This window comes from Schistocerca piceifrons, chromosome 1, assembly GCF_021461385.2.
Source record: "Schistocerca piceifrons isolate TAMUIC-IGC-003096 chromosome 1, iqSchPice1.1, whole genome shotgun sequence".
NCBI classification, from domain to species: Eukaryota; Metazoa; Arthropoda; class Insecta; order Orthoptera; family Acrididae; genus Schistocerca; species Schistocerca piceifrons.
Window position 1 is genome coordinate 818,006,178 of NC_060138.1, and position 25,986 is coordinate 818,032,163.

The 25,986-nt window shown below is 45.2% G+C and overlaps 1 protein-coding gene across 4 annotated transcripts in view; it reads left to right on the forward strand.

Moving 5' to 3' along the window:
• LOC124714119 (CAP-Gly domain-containing linker protein 1) overlaps positions 1-25,986 on the forward strand; it is a 526,326-nt gene that overhangs the window by 99,740 nt on the left and 400,600 nt on the right. For all 4 annotated transcript variants that reach the window (XM_047242995.1, XM_047242996.1, XM_047242997.1 and 1 more), the window contains exon 2: positions 22,250-22,315. The gene's annotated coding sequence lies outside the window, so the exon portion shown is untranslated. The remainder of the gene's footprint in view (positions 1-22,249; positions 22,316-25,986) is intronic.

Consider the following 25,986-nt stretch of genomic DNA (forward strand, 5'->3'; position numbering starts at 1 on the left):
CAGTTTACTTACTTGTTTTCCATTTTCATTTGACTGCTCCTTTACCAGTTTTCCGTCATCAATGCTCCGCAGCACACTTCGCCGTCGCATTTTTGGGGGTGAAAGTGCGTATTCACTTCGAGCTGTAGCTCCATACAATTACTCTGTGACAATTCCAAACTCTTGAAATTCTCTTATGCATGCGCTGTTTCTACTCCCCCATTAGACTCATAGCCACGATTGCTTCTCAAGTGTCGATATTTATTTCTGTTACGTCCCAGTAGCGCTTTTGCTTTATATTATCATGTAATAGGCATGCATGCAAACTCCACTTCATATACTTTGTCATGCTGTAGGTCTGTTGTGAATACTTTTTCCGCGCAGCGCCGTAACACTGTTCACAGGATTAAACGACCTTCGCCTTCTCATATATGCCGTTAGTCCGTGCACTAGACTGCTAAACACAGCTACAGTATCACACTGAGTGCACGTCTACAACCCAGCAAGCTAGCATCAGATGCCTGTATTAGCTGCAACTTAGTTTTACAGATGAGTGGCATTGGTAGCAATTCCAAAAGATATAACGTTACATTTTGAGCTAGTTTACAGTCGCTTTTAGACGTTTGAGGTACGCTAGTTCTCTTGTTCGAGACGGTGTGGATGGCACGAGGCAGTCATAAGCTTGTGTGACGCAGCTGGTATGTCTGCCACCACAGCGCCGTCAGGAAGTGAGTCCCATAAGGAAGAACGGATTAGCATACGCCAGGCGCGAATGGACAGCCGCACTTTCACAGCGTGCCAGCCTTCGACCTTAATGCAATGAATTTCATTGCTGGCAACGGCACTTTTTTTTCCTGAGAGCGTGTCTGAGTTAGCAGAGTGTAACATTTACCACAGCTTGTCGCCGACCTCTCGTCTGTTTCCAACGGCTCGGCCTCAACGCACCGAGCGAGGTGTACAAAAAAATGCTAGTTCATACGGGGTCATATTCATACCTGAGCGATGGACCATTAACAACGATAAATAAATAAAAATGTTGATGGTAATGTAGGTAAAAGCTGGGGCAATTGTTTGAGACGTCTGTATTTACTAGTATCCGAGGACCTCGAAGAAGACCGCACAATGGTTAGCTCTAAAGTTGTATGTTGTGGACTACTACTACATTAGGTAGCGACAGTACACGGCAGCCAAGACATACGATAGAAATTAGGCTATAGCAACATCGGTAGGGCTCGGCAAGCGCGACGACTGAAATCTTGTCAATAGGAGTAATTTGGGCTCCTTGGGCACAAGATAACGCCTCGAGTGACCTAAGCTCAAGAGTAGGAATGCCTTGCTAGCGCAAATCCCGACTTTACGGATGCTTGGGCGGCACCATAGGCGGTTTTGTTTCTGCTGGCTGGCGGCTACAGATGCTGCTCTCCGGAAGATCTTCCCCCTTCAGTGTGATAGTGTTTCTGAACTACTTTCGGACCTGTTGTTCGGACCTAGTATTGAGTTCCCCTAGGTTGTTGTTGTTGTTGTTGTTGTCTTCAGCCCTGAGACTGGTTTGATGCAGCTCTCCATGCTACTCTATCCTGTCCAAGCTTCTTCATCTCCCAGTACTTACTGTAACCTACATCCTTCTGAATCTGCTTAGTGTATTCATCTCTTGGTCTCCCTCTACGATTTTTACCCTCCACGCTGCCCTCCAGTGCTAAATTTGTGACCCCTTGATGCCTCAGAACATGTCCTACCAACCGATCCCTTCTTCTAGTCAAGTTGTGCCACAAACTCCTCTTCTCCCCAATTCTATTCAATACCTCCTCATTAGTTATGTGATCTACCCATCTAATCTTCAGCATTCTTCTGTAGCACCACATTTCGAAAGCTTCTATTCTCTTCTTGTCCAAACTATTTATCGTCCACGTTTCACTTCCACACATGGCTACACTCTATACAAATACTTTCAGAAACGACTTCGTGACACTTAAATCTATACTCGATGTTAACAAATTTCTCTTCTTCAGAAACGCTTTTCTTGCCATTGCCAGTGTACATTTTATTACCTCTCTATTTCGACCATCATCAGTTATTTTGCTCCCCAAATAGCAAAACTCCTTTATTACTTTAAGTGTCTCATTTCCTAATCTAATTCCCTCAGCATCACCCGACTTAATTCGACTACATTCCATTATCCTCGTTTTGCTTTTGTTGATGTTCATCTTATATCCTCCTTTCAAGACACTGTCCATTCCGTTCAGCTGCTCTTCCAAGTCCTTTGCTGTCTCTGACAGAATTATAATGTCATCGGCAAACCTCAAAGTTTTTATTTCTTCTCCATAGATTTTAATACCTACTCCGAATTTTTCTTTTGTTTCCTTCACTGCTTGCTCAATATACAGATTGAATAACATCGGGGATAGGCTACAACCCTGTCTCACTCCCTTCCCAACCACTGCTTCTCTTTCATGCCCCTCGACTCTTATAACTGCCATCTGATTTCTGTACACATTGTAAATAGCCTTTCACTCCCTGCATTTTACCCCTGCCACCTTTAGAATTTGAAAGAGAGTATTCCAGTCAACATTGTCAAAAGCTTTCTCTAAGTCCACAAATGCTAGAAATGTAGGTTTGCCTTTCCTTAATCTATTTCCTAATATAAGTCGTAGGGTCAGTATTGCCTCACGTGTTCCAACATTTCTGCCGACTCCAAACTGATCTTCGCCGAGGTCGGCTTCTACCAGTTTTTCCATTCGTATGTAAAGAATTCGCGTTAGTATTTTGCAGCTGTGACTTATTAAACTGATAGTTCGGTAGTTTTCACATCTGTCAGCACCCGCCTTTTTTGGGATTGGAATTATTATATTCTTCTTGAAGTCTGAGGGTGTTTCGCCTGTCTCATACATCTTGCTCACTAGATGGTAGAGTTTTGTCAGGACTGGCTCTCCCAAGACCGTCAGTAGTTCTAATGGAATGTTGTCTACTCCCGGGGCCTTGTTTCGACTCATGTCTTTCAGTGCTCTGTCAAACTCTTCACGCAGTATCGTATCTCCCATTTCATCTTCATCTACATCCTCTTCCATTTCCATAATAATGTCCTCAAGTACATCGCGCTTGTATAGACCTTCTATATACTCCTTCCACCTTTCTGCTTTCCCTTCTTTGCTTAGAACTGGGTTTCCATCTGATACCTTCTAGTATCTCCAGGATTCTTCCATGTATACAACCTTCTTTTATGATTCTTGAACCAAGTGTTAGCTATGATTAAGTTATGCTCTGTACAAAACTCTACCAGACGGCTTCCTCTTTCATTTCTTACCCTCAATCCATATTCACCTACTATGTTTCCTTCTCTCCCTTTTCCTACTCTCGAATTCCAGTCAGCCATGACTATTAAATTTTCGTCTCCCTTCACTACCTGAATAATTTCTTTTATCTCAGCATACATTTCATCAATTTCTTCATCATCTGCAGAGCTAGTTGGCATATAAACCTGTACTACTGTAGTAGGCATGGGCTTCGTGTCTATCTTGGCCACAATAATGCGTTCACTATGCTGTTGGTAGTAGCTTACCCGCACTGCTATTTTTTATTCATTATTAAACCTACTCCTGCATTAGCCCTATTTGATTTTGTATTTATAACCCTGTATTCGCCTGACCAAAAGTCTTGTTCCTCCTGCCACCGAACTTCACTAATTCCCACTATATCTAACTTCAACCTATCCATTTCCCTTTTTAAATTTTCTAACCTACCTGCCCGATTAAGGGATCTGACATTCCACGATCCGATCCGTAGAACGCCAGTTTTCTTTCTCCTGATAACGACGTCCTCTCGAGTAGTCCTCGCCAGGAGATCCGAATGGGGGCCGGCCGTGGTGATCAAGCGGTTAAAGGCGCTACAGTCTGGAACCGCGCGGCCGCTACGGTCGTAGGTTCGAATCCTGCCTCGGGCATGGATGTGTGATGTCCTTAGGTTAGTTAGGTTTAAGTAGTTCTAAGTTCTAGGGGACTGATGACCTTAGAAGTTAAGTCCCATAGTGCTCAGAGCCATTTGAACCATTTTCCGAATGGGGGACTGTTTTACCGGAATATTTTACCCATGAGGACGCCATCGTCATTTAACCATACAGTAAAGCTGCATGCCCTTGGGAAAAATTACGGCTGTAGTTTCCCCTTGCTTTCAGTAGTTTCCCCTTGCTAGCTACCAAAAGATTGACTGACTGCTGATGTGTCCTCGGAGTCTCTCGCGACGGCACACATGAATAAAACGTTGTCGGTTTTCAAGCCGCGTCAGTTCGAATAAAATCTTCTAGTTTTCGATGACCATCTCCGCCATCACCGTCAGGAGTTCACCGACTGCCGGGGCTGCTACGGTTTCTCTTCTTTTTTTTTTTTTCTTTATTGATTTTCAATTCCCCCCGAGGGGGGCGGGCTGGCAGCAGCTTAGTACGCTGCTCTACAGCTTACAGACTTTTTTAAAAATGGAAGAAGAAAAGAAACAAGAAAAACAGGTGATAAAACGGTGGCTTAAAGTGTAAAATGGCGGAAAAATGCGGGAAGTTAAAACAGAAAGCAAAAGGGGTTGGCAATGTTAATAAAAGACACAGGAATCAGACAAGTAACATAGTACACACAGAATTAAAAAACATGGCGACAGTCTGGTTTCTGTTCGCAAGAGATAAAAAGAGTATGATGGCCGTTCGCAACACTTCCCAAAAGACACAACACTCACTGTAAAACACTGCACGAAAGTGGCGGCACAAAGATGACACTCCCGAGCCAAAGGCAGTTGGGGGGGGGGGGGACCCGGACGAGGGGGAAAAACAAGGAGGGAGGAAGGAAAAAACGAAAAGGGGGGGGGGAACCAAGGGGAGAGAGGACTCATAAGGGGGGAGAGGGGCAGGGCAGATGCGAGAGGGAATGAGAAGAGGCAGAGGAGGGAAATGCAAAAGGACTCTGGGGAGAGAAGGGGGCAGAGAGAGGGGAGGTGGGTAAAAAAGAGGATGGAAGGGGGGGAGAGGGAGCCCAGGAAAAGGACAGAGGAAAGGAGGGGGAGTGAGGATCAGAGTTGATAGGAGGGATAAATGGAGGGAGAGAGGGCATCATCCAGGAGGGAGAGTTGATGGAAGCCACCTTGGGAAAGGAGATGAAGGGTGTAGAAATGGAGGGTAGGGGGGACACAACAGTGAAGACGTGGCAGGGGGCGGGAATGGGAGAGGAGAGGAGCAACTAGGGGGTGAGGGGGATCAAGGCGGCGGGAGGTGTAGAGGATGCGGATATGTTCGAGGAATAGGAGCAGATGGGGGAAAGGAATGAGATCATAGAGGATCCGCGTTGGGGACGGGAGGCGTATACAGAAGGCGAGGCGGAGTGTATGACGCTCAAGGATCTGGAGGGACTTACAGAATTTGGTGGGGGGGGGGGGCAGATATCCAGGCTGGACTGGCATAACAGAGGAGGGGACAGATTAAGGATTTGTAGGTGTGGAGGATGGTAGAGGGGTGCAACCCCCATGTCTGGCCAGAGAGGAGTTTGAGGAGTCGGAGGCGGTTGTGGGCTTTGGATTGGATGGAGCGGAGATGAGGGATCCAGGAGAGGCGACGGTCAATGGTGAGGCCAAGGTAGGTGAGGGTGGGGGTGAGGCGGACAGGACGGGCACAGACAGTAATGGAGAAATCCAGGAAACCGGAAGGAGCAAGTGGCACGACCTACGATGATTGCCTGGGTCGTGGAAGGATTGAGTTTCAGGAGCCACTGGTTACACCATGCAGCAAAAAGGTCAAGGTGATTCTGGAGAAGGCGTTGGGACCGTTGGAGGGTAGGAGCGAGGGCGAGGAATGCGGTGTCATCAGCATATTGCAAGAGGTGTACTGGGGGGGGGGGGGATTGGGACATATCTGCCATGTACAGGAGGTAGAGGAGAGGGGAGAGGATAGAGCCCTGGGGCACACCTGCAGAGGGGTAGAAGGTGTGGGAATTGGCATTATGGATGGTAACATAGGAGGGGCAGCGGGAGAGGAAGGAGGCCATCAGACGGATGTAGTTGATAGGAAGGGCATAGGTTTGGAGCTTAAACAGGAGACCGGGATGCCAGACACAGTCGTAGGCCTTTTCGAGGTCGAGGGAGACAAAAATGGCGGAGCGACGGGAGTTAAGCTGGAGGGAGAGGAGATGAGTGAGGCGGAGGAGTTGGTCATCGGCAGAGAAGGAAGGTCGAAAGCCACATTGGGTGTTGGGGAGGAGGTGGTTTTGGCGGAGGTGGTGATGGATGCGCAGGGAAAGGATGGATTCCAAAAGCTTGCTGAACAGACAGATAGGACGATAGGAAGAGGCATCAGATGGAGGCTTGTTGGGTTTGGAGAACATCAGGATATGGGAGGTTTTCGACAGGTCGGGATAGAAGCCAGTGGCAAGGATGACATTGTAGAGGGTGGCAAGGACTGAAAGGAAGGAGGGAGGGGAGTGTTTGAGGTGGCGGTAGGTAACGGTTTCTCGCTTATATAGGCATGATATAGGCGCCTGCCCATGGAGCCACCTGACGTCGCCGGTGCTGCCACGGGCAATAGCTCCGCTAGCTGCCCTGGTCGAGTTACGTGCGTGTCACATTGGGTCTATCTGATTGGCTGCTGCTGATGTCATCATGCCTATATAAGCCAGAAACCGTAGAAGCCCCGGCAGTCAGTGAACTCCTGACGACGATGCCGGAGATGGTCATCGGAAGCTCGAGGATTTTATTCGAATTGACGCGGCTTGAAAACCGAGAACGTTTTATTCATGACTGCTGATGGCCAAAATTTGGTACTTCGCGCTAGTCTCAAAATATAAACGCAGTTAAGTTGAAAGTTCCTTGCGCCCATCGACGCGCAAGGAGGACAGTACAGTTCTGGAATACCTACAAATGAGAGTCATGTTCTGGTCTGAATTTCTTTTTTACGTATGTATATTACAGGGCGGTAAATACGAGAGGCGTTCAATAAGTAATGCAATACCTTGTTTTCTCGGGCAGTTTCGGTTGAAAAAGGTGGAATTCTTGTGTGACATTGTGGAATATTCCCGCTTCAGCCCCTGTAGTTTATGAAGCTTCGATAGGTAGCGGCCCCATACGTGGCGTTTGTAACGGAGGTGCGTTCCAAGCAGAGACCGGTCATTGAGTTTCTTTTCGCGGAAATCCATAGCATCACAGATTTTCGTAGGCGTTTACAGATTGTCTACGGAGACCTGCTAACGAGCAAAAGCACGGTGAGTCGTTGGGCGAGACGTCTGTCGTCATTGCAACAGGGTCCCGCAGACCTGTCCGATATCACACGCACCGACCGGCCGCTCACAGCGGTGACTCCTGCAATGTTGGAACGTGTAGACACTCTCATTTGAGGTATTAACAAATCACAGTCAAACGCCTCGCTGCGTAACTGGATTTCTCTGTTGGCAGTCCATCAGTAGGGGTACTCGTAGTTGTGTGCCCATTGGGTTTCTCGCCGCCTAACAGAAGACCATAAAGAGCAACGAAGGACCATTTATGCGGAATTTGTTGCGTGCTACGAGGCTGATCACGATAATTTTTTAGCGAAAATGGTCACATGCGATGAAACATGTGTTCATAACTTCGAATTGGAAACAAAACAGCAATCCGTGGAGTGGCGTCACACCACCTTTCCTCCGAAGAAAGAGTTCAAAGCCACACCGTCAACCGAAGTTATGGCGACGGTGTGCTGGAACTCTGAAGGGGTTATTCTGTTTGATGTCCTCCCCCATTGTGCAACGATCTACTCTGAAGTGTATTGTGGTACTCCTCAGAAAATTGAAGGAACGACTTTAGCGTGATCGTCGCCACAAAAATGCAGATGAACTTCTCGTTCCCAATGACGAGCCGGCCGGGGTGGCCGAGCAGTTCTAGGCGCTGCAGTCTGGAACCGCGCGACCGCTACGATCGCAGGTTCGAATCCTGCCTCGGGCATGGATGTGTGTGATGTCCTTAGGTTAGTTAGGTTTAAGTAGTTCTAAGTTCTAGGGGACTGATGACCTCAGAAGTTAAGTCCCATAGTGCTCAGATCCATTTGAACAATTTTTGAACCCAATGACGATCAAGGCCTCGCATAAGTCTGCACACCGAAGAGGAGCTCACAAAACTTCATTGGACTGTTCATCACCCACCCTACATCCCGGATCTCACACCTTCCATCTGTGTGGCCGAATGAATGGTGCACCCCGCGGAAATCAGTGCGTGAATGGTGGGTAAGACGTTAACACCGACGTCGACCAGTAGTGCGGTAGCATGCGGGCATACAAGCCCTCCCAGTAATGTGGCTTAAGGCCGATGCATGGAACGTAGGTAGTGTAGAAAAAATGGCTCTCAGCACTATGGGACTCAACTGCTGTGGTCATCAGTCCCCTAGAACTTAGAACTACTTAAACCTAACTAACCTAAGGACATCACACACATCCATGCCCGAGGCAGGATTCGAACCTGCGACCGTAGCAGTCGCACGGTTCCGGACTGCGCGCCTAGAACTGCGAGACCACCGCGGCCGGCCTAGGTAGTGTAGAAAACTAGGATTTTGTGGCCAAAAGAATGGGGAACAATTGGTGTATTGAAATCCTGAATAAAACCAACCTGTTTTCAGAGAAAAACATTTTACATTACTTACTGAACGCCCTCGTAAAATTAGTATTTGTATTGCGTAGTTGTACATATTCAATCTTCTAGGATTTCCTTAAATTCTTCGTTATTTTACTGTATTTTAAGTGCAGTATTTTTCGATATTTTTGGTATAAAAAAGTAAGTCACCCATGACAGTGGATTTCTATTAAGTAAAGCATGAAATTAAACCCCTCTGTTTGTGTTGTTAGCAGGACACTGGACTCGCATTCTGAAGGTCAGCGATTCAAATCACTGCCGTGTCAATCAGTTTTACATTTTCAGTGGTTTCCCGAAATCGCTTGAGGTAAATGCCGGCATGGGTCCTCTAAAAAGCACACGATCGGTTGTCTTCCCAATCCGAGATTGTGTTCCTTATCGAATGACCTCGTCATCGACGGGACGTTAAACCTTATTCTTCGTGACTCTCCCCTCGGAGACAGTTGATTCGAATTGTGAGTGAACGAGCATTGCGCTCTCATTTAAATATATGGCTGAAAGAGTCAGCCTACAGGAATTGTGAAACGAACCCTGTCGTCCAGGACCGTGTGCCACAAGGCCGCAGATTCACCACGAGATAGGGAAATTCACAGACGTCTATTGTCTATTGAGGCATAAGCACTGTAGTCTGTGAGTGAGACAGGAGAACCTACGTCATAGGGAAACCCAGTAGAATCCTTTTGTGGCCGAGGGGACGCAGCAGTGTTAAATATGGTGGACCTAAGATCGGCCATAAAGGGAAACGTTTATGAAAACTATTTAATTCTGTAGTAATGCAGGGAATCAAGCCACAGTAATTTTAATCTGCCATCCTCCATAAATTTTCATAGTGATCCCAATAAAACTTGAATATTGAGCATATTATAATAGTTTAGGGTTTACCGTTAATTTCATTTTAACAAGTTTTGTAACAAAGACCTAAATGCTAAAATCTGAACGCTTTAGTCCATCTTAACGATCGACATTTTCATATAGAAGCGCATCATTAAAATGGCAAACGTTGTAAATATCAACTGTGTAACTTTGTTTAAAAGATATAGAAAATTTAAATTATCAGTATTTTCAGTTAAGCATCAGATCATCATTTCCTCCACACAAAACACATTGAACGATGACAGCATGACACCTTATTGAATCATTAGGTAATAGAATATTTTTTGTAAGGTTTAGTGTATAATAGTTACTTTTGTTCTTTATTTATTTATCAGAAAGCGCATTGGTGCAAGGCTACTGGCTGTGACATTCAAAGCTAAGAAGGAATTTGTATTGGTTTTATATAAAAGAATTTAACGTTTATTATGTAATGGATATTATTGTTACTTTATTTAGAACGTGAAAGTGATCTAGCTTTGATTATTTAAATATGTTAAAATGTAAAATAATGTAGAATAAGCTGTAGCCAATCAGATGAATAGGGCCTTTTTGTCGGAAATTTAATGTTTTTAAATTTTGTGCTGGGATACGTCTACAGTGGAGGCCACGGTATTCGAATTATTCAATAAAAACACGTTTGAAGGTCACTTGAGAATTTTTTCCTTGAATAATTCTAAAACTACAGCCTCTAGCGAGAACGTATCCAAGTACTAGTAGGACTAGTAGATTGCACGTATCGAGCGATAGAATATGAAAACCTTGCACGTGATATTTGAAGGTATTGTGGGTCGCATAAAATCCATAGATAGGAGCAACTGAATCGTACTGTATACGCAGAAGGTTCAGTTTGTACAACTTCTCTCACCAATTATCAGAATTATTCATAGCCGTTAAATAAAATTAGAAAATAGAACTTTTAACAGTTGAAGAACCTTGTATTAGTGCACTAATAACTAAATCTGTTTGCTGACACCGACAGAGGTAGCGCAGCGGTTATCGCACTGGACTCACACTTCAAAATCCTGTCTAGCAATACACTTTTGTGTTTCCTGTGGTTTCCTTCATTCAGCTAAGACAAATGCCAGGATGTTTCCTTTGAAAAGGAACCTTGCTCTGAGCTTTTGCTCGCCTCCAATGACATCATTATCGAACGGACGTTAAACCCTATTCTTCCTCCTTTCCTGTTTTTTAAAACTGTACGATTTGTAATTGCTAATTGGAACTCGTTGGACACTGTGTCGACACCACAGAGCTAGATTAGTCAGTGAAAAGCCACAGTTGTAGATCCTCCTGGCTCAATGCGTCGGTGGTTTATGGTGTGACTTTCAACCTGGAACAGCGTCGTCGGTCGCCCCCCCCCCCCCCCCCTCCATCGCTTCCCACCCATTCATCCTCGTTCAGCCTGTGAAATTCCGCAAATTTTACGGTACCCTGGCACTATACACTGTAGGTATAGCATGCAGTAACGACGCCTGCGGCCATTCCTGTCAGCACTGAGTGTATTTCGGGCTCGACATGACCTGCAGGCAGGCACCACCCTGTGAACCGTCGAGAAGTTTGTTTTGGCGCTGCTGCTCGTGTTCCCTGCCGCGAGGTTTATACCGGCTGCTGATCGATTTCGCACGTGCGACCCGGAAAACACCTCTTCCGGCGCCGCGCGCACCAGCCTCATCCTCTGTCTGGACAGCTCTCCCGCGTGCGGCACTGTACCTCACGGTCAGGGTCGTCATTTATTATGTAAGACGCGGCGAGTCCCACTCTTATCGACACAAAGCAATGCGTGGAAAACTGTTTTTTAAAATACTTTCCAAATTCTGACACTGTGGACGTTCTAAGAGATATTCACTACTTAGTTACGAGCATGGATGTTTTGGAAACATCGCAATCTTCGAACAGGTTCACAAGCAACTTTGGTCTTCTTATTAAATAAACAAATGAAGTCACGTGTCTCCTATTGCATTTTTTATCCACTTAACTGTATTTCATTTAAAACTTCCGGACTCACAGGTCGTGGTCGATATTGAACATTTTCCCCGGACGTTTTGTCTCCGACTTCGGGAGACAACTTTGCCGCTTCACCTCCGAGCATGTCTTCCGCAGACGGAGACGAAACGTCCGGGGAAAGTTTTCAATATCGACCACGGCCTGTGAGTCCGGAAGTTTTAAGTAAAGTTAATACCGGCTTTGAAAGCGTACATTGTATTATCACTTGATTGTAATTCCAGTAACGTGGCATACCAAAAAAATTACACCGCCGTAACATTACAAAGGTGACATAACAGCTGAATGTTGTACAGGTCGGAACAATGTACGCTGGTCGAACCGTATTCGAGATGTGGCGCAGTGATTATTGCATTGTACTCGTATTCGTGAGAACTGAAGAATTCCCCGTGTGTTCAATTCCCCGTGTGTTCAATTCCCCGTGTGGCCATAGGGTTTTAAGTTTCATGTGATTTCAAAAATAAAATAAATAAAAAATTACCTGCCACGTATCCACATTCAATTTGCATGAACGCTGTCCTTGCGCAACTGGGGTAATTCAGCGCTTCAAATGATTTTGACATCGATGAAACGTCAGATTTAAACTCTTCTTTTATACTTTTGAATCCCACGCAGGTGGCATAGTTCTTTCTTCTAGTTATCGTAGACTGATAGTAATCGGCATTTCTACTAATAATGAAAATTAGTTTGTAAATTAAAAATATCTGGACTGTGTGGATAAAAACATCTTGTGAGAATTGTAGGTGTAAATGAATTAGTACCTGCAAGTTTGGGAGAAGTCAGTAATGCACGCTTGTGCACTAGCGCTCTTCTGAGGCAGCCGGTTCGAACTCAGGTGGTGGGAAAATATTTAGTCGTCATTGGAGGCGTGCTGGCGTACATTCCTGGTCCCGAGTTTCTGCCCCTGAGTAATGAGATAAATTCCAAACCCAAACTGTCAGTGAGAATGCAGCCGTCGCAGGGGACGTTAGGCTTGTCAGGCTTTCTTTTCGAGACCAGCAGACACCATATCTCACCTCTCCCTTTTTCCTTAATCATTAAGAAACACTCGTACATGCAGAACTTCACACTACGCAAGCACTCGTTACAGACACCTACACGATAAGTTACACCCAAGACACGTGGCCTAAAAAATGGGCCAAAGAGACTGCAGTTATAAATGCTTGTAACAGACCGTAAGCCACACGAGTTGATTCTTTTAATAGTCATGTACAAGATAGGTATTCTAAGTCATATATGAACGTGTGGAGTCATCCACAGGCGCGAAACTGATATCGCGTTTGTACCACTTAGTTGAGATAGGTCATGTACTATATATTATTGGCTTACCACTTAATTTTGCCGGGAATTTCAGATTTTTCGCCGAGGATGGTCTTATTTGTGACGATGTGCCGTTAAAAAAACTTTTGATAATAACCAGTCATATCCTCATGAACAGCTGTAGAGGGCAAAAATTGTAGAGAAAGAGATTGGAATACACCCAGCAAATAATTGAGGACGTAGGTTGCAAGTGCTACTATGAGATGATGAGGTTGGCGCAGAAGAGTTAAAAACAGTGCAATATAGAGTAACGTTTCTGTCACGAAAACAGGGTTCATTGAAACGCCAAAAGCGATGCCGCAGGACTGTGTCAGATCACAGCAGCACCCTCGCATCAGAGGGAGGAGAACTGATCCTGCAGGACGCCAGCCATGAGGCTAACACCTTTGCCACTGACTCCACCACTGCAGAATGGACCGCGGGACGGCGTCGCCCATCTGCCAGTCCACTGTGGTGTGGGCAGTAGTGATAAACAGGAAGGTTCCAGGGCTGCCTGCTAAGCGCTCGGTTTTTTTCTATGAACCACTATGGCCTTAAGAAACATGAACAGACTTCTGTGTCCACGTCGTGGGCCAAGGATCCAATCCGTATTCTGTACTCATTAGCCTGTTCATTCCACACAGCAGATCATGTAATTCTTCTTCACTTTAACTCAGGATAGCAATGTCATCACCGAATCGCATTCACCTTGAATTTCAATCCCACGCCTGAACTTTTATTTCCATTTTTTTGTTCCATCATTGCTTTTTCGCTGTACAGCTTGTTTCATATGTTTTCCTAACTCTGGTGTCAGCAAACAGAGTGGACTTGCTGACAGTGGTAAGTTCTGATGAGTAGACTGCTCGGCCGCCCGCCTACGCAGGTGTTGTAAGACTGACACCCGCACACGTAATCAGCGAGCGCTACACTGATTTTCAAGAGGCGAGGAGCAAGTAGCGCGAGGCAGCTTTGAATTGTAGATGAGAGCGAGGTATTCATCTGGCGTCCGGCAGCCCGCGGCCAGACGTGTTCCAACTGGGCGAGCCCGGCGCGTGCGTTCACCGCTAAAAGCAGCGCGACACACCTCGCCGTGACCTGCAGCGTGGGCGGTCGTCTCCACCTCTGCTCGCCTTTATTACTTCGCTAGGCCGTTCCTCTCTGTAACGACTACGTACTCCTTTCCTCGATGGCGATTTTATTTGACGTTCGAAACATGCTTTGAAGCGCGTTGATGCGCCGTCAGAGTTTTGGGGTACTTCGCATAGTTGATAAATGTTAAATTAAGTCTTTGTGTTTGTCTCTGTTTGAAAATACTAAATTAAACTCTGAGGCAGTACCGTATGAAGGAGAACTGAGTGCTGTTTCGTCCTTCGTCTCGGGAGTCATTATCCGGTAGCGCTGGCGTGTTCATAGGACTCCACACAAATTTTGGAAATTTGTGGTAAGTTCTATGGGACGAAACTGCCGAGGTCCTCAGTTCCTAGGCTTACACACTACTCAATCTAACTTAGACTGACCTACGCTAAGGACAACACAAACACCCATGCCCAAGGGAGGACTCGAACCTCCGACGGAGGCAGCCGCGCAACCGTGGCAAGGCGCCCTAGACAGCAGGCTACCCCGCGCGGCAACTGCACACAATTTTCAAGTTTGAAGGGCACTCGGGCACCTATACCATCTCGACTGGACCGACAAATCACCCGATACTAACCACATACTAAATTTCTGAAACTATTTACAGCAGTGGGTTAAACATACCTATCAGCATACCCACAATCTGGTAGCTCTGCGGGTTCTATGAGTGCCTTCAGCTGAAGAAACTTCAGAACACTCTTCCTTGTCGAAGTGATGCCATCACCATGCTAGAGGCTGTGTAACGCGGATTTAGATTTGTTGGGCGTATGTATGTCATAATGCGATATTGCAGTGCCTGTATTGTAAAAAAGTACGATGCAGCGTTCCTTCGAACATGCGTGCATATCTGAAGGAACAGGCACTGCGGCAACTACTGTCGTCGTGAAATACATGAAACGTATTCATAGTTGCGAATATGAACAACCATCAGCTTTGTGAGGGAACGACGACAATGCATGAAGCCGGCCGAAGTGGCCGTGCGGTTAAAGGCGCTGCAGTCTGGAACCGCAAGACCGCTACGGTCGCAGGTTCGAATCCTGCCTCGGGCATGGATGTTTGTGATGTCCTTAGGTTAGTTAGGTTTAACTAGTTCTAAGTTCTAGGGGACTAATGACCTCAGCAGTTGAGTTCCATAGTGCTCAGAGCCTCGACAATGCATGCATCCATGTCCGAAAGGCACCGTACTTCTTAATAATATAGGCACTGCAATGCCATATTATCTGCCGATAACAGACAGCGACTTTCATTTAAAAACGCCCTCCCTCCGTACAGAAATTAGATAATGTGTAGGAGTGTTGGTTGTGATGCATGAACGACGACGTGTGGAAGTTTGCGTCTGGCCGGGCTAAGCGCCCGCTGCTTCGCTCGCGTACACTGTATGTCGTGCTTTGATTTTTGTGTTGTTTTTGTTTTTCTGTAAAAGAATTTTTATGTTGTTCACAAATCGGACATTTCCTAAACTGTTCAAGCTAATTAAGCCCATAGAGGCCTTGTCTTTTCTAGATGTGCTTCTGACCAAAAAGCAATTCTGATATCCGGAGTCGGAAGTCTTTCTTACCCTGTCTTTTGGGTTTTTCTTTCATTCTTTTACAAATATTTACTTGGAAATCAAATTTTTCGTAGATTTAGCATTATATTTGTTTTAATATAACGAGAAATTTTAATAAACATTGTTATCCCCTACTTCATCCCCTTAGAGGTGCAATTTACAAAACACACTGAAACAACTATTTCTTTATTTCTATCCGAGGAGCCAAATACCAATTGTCACAGATTTAGTTTCAAAAATGCTTTCGTAATAAAAATTTCCTTAACAGCTTTCACCCCCCTACTTTACCTTCGTGGGGGTTGAACAGGAAAAAACACGGAAACACGCAATTTTTCATTTCTAACCAAGAAGCGAAATACAAATTTTCTTGGTTTTAGTTTAAAAGTGTGTACTTCATGAAATATTTCCATAAAAATATTCATTCACTATTTTACCACCTTAGGAGTTGAACTTCCAAAAACACTGATATGCGTATTTTTTTTATTCTAACCAAGAAGTCAAGGACCATTTTTCATAGATGTAGCTTTAAAAATGCTTTAGTAGTAGTTGTGTAATGATTTGTTTTCAAAATAAATTTTCGCATTATGTTTCACCTCCTTAGTGGTTGATTTTCCAAACATGCTGAAGCATCTATTTTTTTAAAAATGTCTGGCCGAGAAATCAAATAGCATTTTCGTAGCTCTATTTGCAAAATTTACTTAATAGCGACATATTTTCAAATCAAATGGCTCTGAGCACTGTGGGACTTAACATCTGAGGTCATTAGTCCCTTAGAACTTAGAACTACTTAAACCTAACTAACCTAAGGACATCACACACATCCATGCCCGAGGCAGGATTCGAACCTGCGACCGTAGCGGTCGCGCGGTTCCAGACTGTAGCGCCTAGAACCGCTCGGCCACTCCGGCCGGCGACATATTTTCAAAAAGACCTTTCATCCTGCACTGCACCCTCTTAGGTATGGAATTTCGAACAGTCCCTTACTAAACGATACCTACAGTGTAAAATCACACCCTCCAAATTTTAAGTTTCTATCCTTAGCGGTTTGTGCTGGGCGATGATGAGTCAGTGAATCAGTCAGGTCCTGTTCAACCCCCTTAAGGGGTGAATCTCCGAAAACATCGCAACATGTATTTTTTTATTTGTAATCGAGAAGTCAAATACCAATATTCATAGATGAAGCGTTGAAAACGGCTCAGTAGTTCATTAATAATTATTTGTTTTCAGAAAAAAATTCATGCAGTATTTCACTCATACAATGGTTAAATTTCCAAAAATACTGAACCGTACTTCTTTAATTCTGACCGAAAAACCACATATCTGTTTTCGTAGCTCTTGCTTCAGAATTGAGTCAATAGCGGTTGATTTTCAAAAAAACCTTTCATCCTCTATTGACCTCCTTAGGGTTGGAATTTCGAAGAATCGCTTCTGCAACGATGCCTACAGTATAAAATCAACAAACCTCTCCAAATTTTAAGTTTTTATTCTTAGCAATTTGAGCTGGCGATGATGAGTTAGTCAGTCAGGACATTGACTTTTATATATAGAGATAGCTGTTTGCCAATGAAGTGGAACTATTATGTTTCTCGGTTTAAGGTTGCCGAAGATGGAGCTATCTTACTCTGAAATATACAGCATTTAAACTGGCACAAATATATACAGTTGAGTCGAAAATGTGAGGTATGAAATACATTAATTTTGCTCCATGAAGTATTCAGCTGTCGTCCTCAATGTCTTCCGTTGCCACGGAAGCTACAATATAATATACATGTCACTCTATTAAGTAATGCGTATATGAGAATCATAATAGTGACAACATTACCTACCTTACCAGTTAGGTGCTGGATTACATATAAAAAGCACCAAATAAATGGAAATGAAATCTTTAATCTGACACGTACTCGTCGTCTGTAACCAGAATCGAACTTGTTTTCCGATTGGCCATCAAACGTGTCTTCGGATACGTTGTCTGCTCAGCCGTGGAGACGCTCTTCAGTTAATCATTAAAAAAGAAAAAGAAAACATTAGTGATATGTTATATAGAGGCTTAGTTCCTTCCATTTCACGCCGAAGACGTGTGCGCTGCTTCACTTGCACCATAATGCCCAGGCACTATTCAACAGGCTCTAAAGTGTCACGAAAACTCTCGTTGATGATCCTACCCGCGAACAAATTAATGGAATAATATGCTAGTAGAAGAGACATTACTGCATTGTACGCACGGTTCAGGAATTTTTTCAATAAGGTGTCGGAGTCTAAACAATCTAATCACTCACTTGGTTTGAATTATGCATTAAACTGTAGTTGTGCCTTTACCTGTGAGATGAAACCTGATTCTCGCGTCACAGAAAGGTAAGGCATACTACCTACAGTAGGGCCATTTTCAGTGTAGTACGGCAGCGCCCATGCCAACTTTTGCTTGATACATCTCTTGCTGTGCTGAAACCATTTAAATCTCTTTTCGTTTCTTTTGTTTTCCTTTTTAATGTCTCGCTTTGACAGACTCCAATCAGATTTGTAATGGGCTAGAACATCAATGAAAATGTTCATTTCTATTCCAGTCTCATTTTTACAAATAAATTAGAGCGTAATCTGCCCTGGGGTTTCAATGCATTTTCCTACCGTAGTTTTCTCCCTCCGTTGTTTCCTTATTGCCACAGTATCCTATTGAGGGCATGCCATCTGCGTCATGAATGAACATGTAAATACACTACCATTTATAAGATACATCTAAACAGGTACTTACGAATTGGTTGATAATGGATTTGATTACTCCTGTTGGCAAATTGAGTATTATACTTCCCAGATTTGATACCACGCTATTGCACTATTACCTGCAGAGAACTGTCGTTACAGGAAATACGACTACCCTCGCCAAGTTCTGTATCGCCAGAATATGGACCTTAAACTATACTGAGGTGACAAAAGTCGTGAGATACTTTCTAACATCGTGTCGGACCTCCATATGCCCGGCGTAGTGCAACAACTCGATGTGGCATGGACTCAAAGGTCGTTGAATGTCTCGTGAAGAAGTATTGAGCGTTCCCGGTGCAGGATTTTGTGCACGAACTGACCTATCGATTGCATCCCATAAATGTTCGATGGTTCAATGGTTCAAATGACTCTAAGCACGATGGGACTTGACATCTGAGGTCATCAGTCCCCTATACTTAGAACTACTTAAACCTAACCAGCCTAAGGACATCACTCACATCCATGCCCGGTGCAGGATTCGAACCTGCGACAATAGCAGTAGCGCGGTTCCGGACTGAAGAGCGTAGAACCGCTCGACCACAGCGGCCGGCAAATGTTCGATGGGATTCGTGGTGTGTGATCTGGATGGACAAATCATTCTTTCGAATTGTCCAGAATGTTCTTCAAACCAGTCGCGAAATTGTGGCCCGCTGGCGTATTTGGGAACATGAAATCCATGAAGAGGTGAAAATGGTCTCCAGGTAGCCGAACATAACCATTTCCTGTTAATGATCGATTCAGCTGGACGAGAGAGCCCAATACATTTCTTGCAAACACGGACCACACCATTATGGAGCCACCACCAGCTTGCACAGTGTGTTGTTAACAACTTGGGTCCATGGCTTCATGGGATCTGCGTCATACTCGAACCCCACCATCAGTTCTTACCAACTGAAATCGGAACTCATCGGACCAGGCCACGGTTTACCAGTCGTCTGGGTTCCAGCCAAATATCTGCAGGCGATGTCTCGCTGTTAGCAAAGGCTGCTGGTATAGCCCGTTAACGCAAAATTTCGCCGCTGTATCCTAACGGATATGTTCGTCGTACGTCCCACATGGATTTCTGCGGTTATTTCACGCATTGTTGCTTGTCTGTTAGCTCTGACAACTGTACGCAAACGCTGCTGCTCTCGGTCGTTAAGTGAACGCCGTCAAGCGCTGCGTTGTCCGTGGTGAGAGGAAATGCCTGAAATTTGGTATTCTGAGCAAACTCTTGACTCTGTGGATCTCGGAACATCGAATTCCGTAACGATTTCCGAAATGGAATGTCCCATGCGTGTAGCTCTTAGTACCAATCCACATTCAGACTGTTAATTCCCGTCGTGAGCCCGTAACCACGTCGGAAACCTCTTCACATGAATCACGCGAGTACAAATGACAGCTCCGCCAATGCACTGCCCTTTTATACCTTACGTACGCGATACTACCGCCATCTGTGTATGTGCATATCGCTATCCCATGACATTTGTCACCACAGCAAAAAATTTGATGTGAATTTAAAGCATCTTATAGTTATGTAGACAAAACTATTTTGTGTTATTAACACGTTGGACTGGTATTCGGTACGAGTGGGATTCAAGTAAACTTTCCTAAATCACTTGGAGCGAATGGTTTCTCGTACAAGATCTCCGCATATTTCCTTCCCCATCCGAGAACATTCCCCCGGGGACGGAGGCGGGAAAAGGGGGAAGTGAGAACATCGTAGAGTGCACCTGACTATCGATCACCTTGAATTGCAGTTACTTCTCATAAAGCCGGCCGGGTGGCCGAGCGGTTCTAGGCGCTACAGTCTGGAACCGTGCGACCGCTACGGTCGCAGGTCCGAATCCTGCGTCGGGCATGGATGTGTGTGATGTCCTTAGGTTAGTTAGGTTTAAGTAGTTCTAAGTTCTAGGGGACTGATGACCTCAGAAGTTAAGTCCCATAGTGCTCAGAGCCATACGAACCATTTGAACTTCCAAAGGGTTGCGCTGGTGCTAAATCTCGCGCATGGATGAAGCAAATCGAAAGACGCGCAAGTATTTTTCCACCTACACTAGGAACCCGTCGATGAACAGTCCATCGTAGCTACCGCTGTAAACGGTCTTAGAACTTTTTGTGTGAAATCTTTATCATAACATATTTTCGGACAAGACGTCACTGTGCTGTAGAGGATCTACTATCTTCTGATGTTTTGTGTTACATAGTTGTCGTTTTCTATAAGAAATTTATCCGTTGTTGCAGTGGGGCGGCTTTTTAATTAAGCCCAGTAGTTCCGTTATCTGCAGAGGTCCATCGACTTCCGTTCATTATATTTTTTCTCCCCCGTTTCCCTTTTGTTAGGCGTGCTGAAGAAGCACGGGCAAAATTCTCATTCATTTCATTGTGCCGCCCGCCATATGTCGACTACGTAAGTCTGTCGTCCTTGTTAGATAAATACGTAGGACATAGCAGTAATCTGTTGCTACGATATGGGACTTGCTGCTCTTAGTGAAATGGTAGTCACACTTTCGCCAATGATCAGTCCGTATTCTGCCAATGATCAGTCCGATCTGCGTTCTCGTGAAGTCCAAGGAATACAGCTTTTATTTCGCGTAGTGCAACGGTTTTCAAACTGTCGTCGCGGCTTGCACAGCCTCACAGTACGGGCTTCTCGTTGATTTCATAAAAATAATGATTTGGTTTATTTGCCTTCTGATTAAACGAAAAAGGACTGCGCTAGTAGTGATTTACAGTGTGCCAGCAGCGTGGAACATGACAGTCTGGTATTGTGGGAGCTTGATTGTACTCGTACATAACGTTTACCCTGCACTATAGGCGGTGTTAGTAGAAGACAGTGACTTTCAGGTGAGTGAATAAACGAAGTCCCATGTTTGTGCAACATTTAATTGAAACCAGCGCTTACTTTCTAAAACAGCTGCTTTCCAAAAGAAGCGGATTAACTGGATCAGAAATCCTCCCAGTACTTTATTTCCACACTACTGAAGAACTTATTCGGACTCCACATTGAAATCGAAGTCTGTTTCCTAATCACTGTTTGTAATTTTGAACTTTGTGGAGGTGGAATACCCGCAAGTAGGTAACAGGGCCCTACGAGTTTTCATACTTCTTGCAACATCCTACCTACGTAAGGTAGGTTTTTTAGCATTGACAGTTATCGTCATGAAATACAGATCGCGAATGAACGTGGACGAAGAGATGCGAGTCGCAGTTTCAAATCTTGTGCCGAGACTTGAAAAGCCCATCATGAGAAAAAGCAAGTTCATTCTCTCTATTGATTTCGTTCCAAGAATGACATTTAAAGTTGATTAAAATGTGTTTTGTCAACAATAAATAAAGAAAAAGCTGCTCAATTCCTTTTTTTTTTTTTCGAAACTTAAAGTACCCCGCACTTCGAATCAAATGTCATATGTGAAAGGAGCCGCAGGTGTTTATATTCAGATCAAGGGAGCCGTGGACCGAAACAGTTTTAAAACCATGGTTTAGTAATAAAATTAATAATAAAAAACTTGCGATTATCATCAAAAATTACTGTCGACAGCTATTGGTTACTATAGGACACTGCCGGCCGCGGTGGCCGTGCGGTTCTGGCGCTGCAGTCCGGAACCGCGGGACTGCTACGGTCGCAGGTTCGAATCCTGCCTCGGGCATGGGTGTGTGTGATGTCCTTAGGTTAGTTAGGTTTAAGTAGTTCTAAGTTCTAGGGGACTTATGACCTAAGATGTTGAGTCCCATAGTGCTCAGAGCCACTATAGGACACTGTAGATCATAAACAACCGCAGCTGTAACAACGGAAGAAAACGATAATCACGTGACGTCGAACGATTCCAACGTATAAATTTATGGGGAAAATGTAGGCACTTTTCAGTCTGGTCACCTGTAAAACTCATAGATACGACGAAATGATGAACCTAAATACAAACATTTATGCTCCTGGAAAAGTACTTGTTATTCGTATCTTGCAACTGACATTAACAAATGTTTTGTTTGAGGCCTAATATGACATAAGCATCATAAAGGAGGACATATTTGTAAATGTAATCCTTTTCTGTCACTTTACAGGTTCGATCCGACCTGCTGTTCCCAAGACCCACGCAATAGCACGAGAAATTGCGCAACTACTTAAAGGTAAGCAGCTATTTTACTGAACCTTAACCCTACTGCTTCAGTCGGGCAGCGTCTATGGTATCCAGTAATATTTAAATATTACATCACATGGTTCTCTAGTCTGTTGGGTAACCTGTGCTTGATAGACACGTAATATCATAAGTAATCTTACCACAGACTGATTTTGTAACGCATTAGACAGCTTGTAGTTGGAAGAGACGTGCTGGAAGAGCTCGACGTGCGAACTTTTTTGTCCCTGTTTCTGTGTCGCTTATGTGATAATGAAACAATATTATAACAAAACTTAAGGAACAGTCCACACACTTTGCAGTTACGTGATGTAGAGTTGAGTGCACGGCGAGTAGGAGGCACATTGGAAGGTCTGTAACATTTGACTACCACGTCACAGTAAGGACAGGGAAAGAGAGAAAGGAAATCTTGAGCGTCCAGGCGATATTCGTTCACCTGACCAGTGGGCGGTGGACAGCGACAAAATCACGAAAACCGATCCCGTCTCGGGCTGTTGTCTTCCCATTCATTTCAGAACTGGAGCTCCTGCCATCTTTAATGACTTTGTAGTGGACGGACGTAAAACCAAGATCTTCCTTCATTTTTCTCTTGAGTGCAACGAAAGCCGAGTGAAATAACTGATAAGAAGATGTGATTGTTTATACATTGTGCTTTAGAATGGATGGTCAGTAAAGTAAAGCTGTTCAGAGCCGGAAGCTTTATTTGAAGACCGCATTGCTTTACTAGGTTTGATCCTCTTTGAAGACTACATCCAGGGAACCTAGAAGAGGAGTACGGTAACTGTAAGCCTTTGCCTTTCCGAGGGAGAAGTACCTGTGCTGTTTAAAAGCTCAAAAATAGTAAGGTCCCATCTCTGGATGGCGTCTACCTAGAAATGGTGTGGATAGGTTTACCTGTCTTATTTGACGCTAATGCTGAGAAAGGCAGTACGAACAGATAAGAACCTCATCGATCTCAAAATAGCCCGGATAGCCGGTTTCAGAAATGGAAGTAATAAATATCATACAGTACTGAAAAGCTACAGACCTATTTGTTGTCTGAGCGCTTCGGTCAAGATCCAAGGGCGTCTGTTGTGTGAAGCACACACAGCTCGTGACGCTTACTGAAAGACAATACGGGCCCGGAAAAAATCTTTAAGTGACGTGGTTGTAGCAATCGTCTGACTGTACACAGGTGTAATCATGGTCGACATAGCAGTCCGTTTTTATAAGCCATACTTCCCTGCCATGTTCGAGCATCTACAAAGGTGTTTGTCGTGTGAGAACCTACCGCCCATTGGCTTACGGGTTGGAAACAACCAGAATCCTCTATAAAGGGCTGCCCTCAAGGCTACACAAGTGCACCATTGCTCTGAAACCCCAAAATTCAACTCTTTTATACGAGGCAGATGATATTTTTTGGAGGACTCTGTCGAAGTTTGTACAGTGGTGTCCTTGCAGCCGATTTATGGTAAAGTGTTAGATACCCTGTTGTAAAGAAAGATATTTCCACTAATTTTTCAGCTTAGAATTCAGCACCCAATCTTCATCGATATAAAAAAAATTAAGTGCTAGTAGAATATATATATCTGAATATACCGAGTAGAGTTAATATTATATGAACATTATACGGACATGTCCGAAAGAACAGCACTACTCATTGATATAACTGACACGCCTCGATGGGCTATGAATCCATGATCCATAACCATCAGTGCGGATGTATAATTACGTTCGGTCCCCAGCAAGAATTTGAAATTAGTGAGCTCGGAGGACATGGATGGGGATTGCAGGTAAGTGGTGACGCTAGGTGGGAATCTTAGTCGACCAGAGAGTGTTCCGATATTGTTTTCGCATTTGCGATTTACACTGTGTCCGGTTGGCGCAGTGGTTAACGCAAGCACGTACTAAGCAGGAGATCCCAGGTTCGAGTCCCAGTGCGACACAAATTTTCGCCGCCGCTTCCGCATAAAGTCCCGATGCAGCTGTTATCATTAGTTCATTCCCTTCCCTTCCATTTCCTTTCTCCCCCCTCGACCTTCAATTTACGTAAAGTTTATATTATTGCAACTGGTACACAAATGTAGTCGTTTCTACAATTATACCTGGCAAATTGCACAACTTGAATATCGACCGAACATCAATAGGTCCGAAGAACCAGCTCGTACGAGAAGGTAAACATAATGTGTTACTTCGATACTGAGAACACACACTCCTGGAAATTGAAATAAGAACACCGTGAATTCATTGTCCCAGGAAGGGGAAACTTTATTGACACATTCCTGGGGTCAGATACATCACATGATCACACTGACAGAACCACAGGCACATAGACACAGGCAACAGAGCATGCACAATGTCGGCACTAGTACAGTGTATATCCACCTTTCGCAGCAATGCAGGCTGCTATTCTCCCATGGAGACGATCGTAGAGATGCTGGATGTAGTCCTATGGAACGGCTTGCCATGCCATTTCCACCTGGCGCCTCAGTTGGACCAGCGTTCGTGCTGGACGTGCAGACCGCGTGAGACGACGCTTCATCCAGTCCCAAACATGCTCAATGGGGGACAGATCCGGAGATCTTGCTGGCCAGGGTAGTTGACTAACACCTTCTAGAGCACGTTGGGTGGCACGGGATACATGTGAACGTGCATTGTCCTGTTGGAACAGCAAGTTCCCTTGCCGGTCTAGGAATGGTAGAACAATGGGTTCGATGACGGTTTGGATGTACCGTGCACTATTCAGTGTCCCCTCGACGATCACCAGTGGTGTACGGCCGGTGTAGGAGATCGCTCCCCACACCATGATGCCGGGTGTTGGCCCTGTGTGCCTCGGTCGTATGCAGTCCTGATTGTGGCGCTCACCTGCACGGCGCCAAACACGCATACGACCATCATTGGCACCAAGGCAGAAGCGACTCTCATCGCTGAAGACGACACGTCTCCATTCGTCCCTCCATTCACGCCTGTCGCGACACCACTGGAGGCGGGCTGCACGATGTTGGGGCGTGAGCGGAAGACGGCCTAACGGTGTGCGGGACCGTAGCCCAGCTTCATGGAGACGGTTGCGAATGGTCCTCGCCGACACCCCAGGAGCAACAGTGTCCCTAATTTGCTGGGAAGTGGCGGTGCGGTCCCCTACGGCACTGCGTAGGATCCTACGGTCTTGGCGTGCATCCGTGCGTCGCTGCGGTCCGGTCCCATGTCGACGGGCACGTGCACCTTCCGCCGACCACTGGCGACAACATCGATGTACTGTGGAGACCTCACGCCCCACGTGTTGAGCAATTCGGCGGTACGTCCACCCGGCCTCCCGCATGCCCACTATACGCCCTCGCTCAAAGTCCGTCAACTGCACATACGGTTCACGTCCACGCTGTCGCGGCATGCTACCAGTGTTAAAGACTGCGATGGAGCTCCGTATGCCACGGCAAACTGGCTGACACTGACGGCGGCGGTGCACAAATGCTGCGCAGCTAGCGCCATTCGACGGCCAACACCGCGGTTCCTGGTGTGTCCGCTGTGCCGTGCGTGTGATCATTGCTTGTACAGCCCTCTCGCAGTGTCCGGAGCAAGTATGGTGGGTCTGACACACCGGTGTCAATGTGTTCTTTTTTCCATTTCCAGGAGTGTATTTCCTGGACCTCTAATTGCCGTTACCACGAACCCTGGCGTTATTTGTGG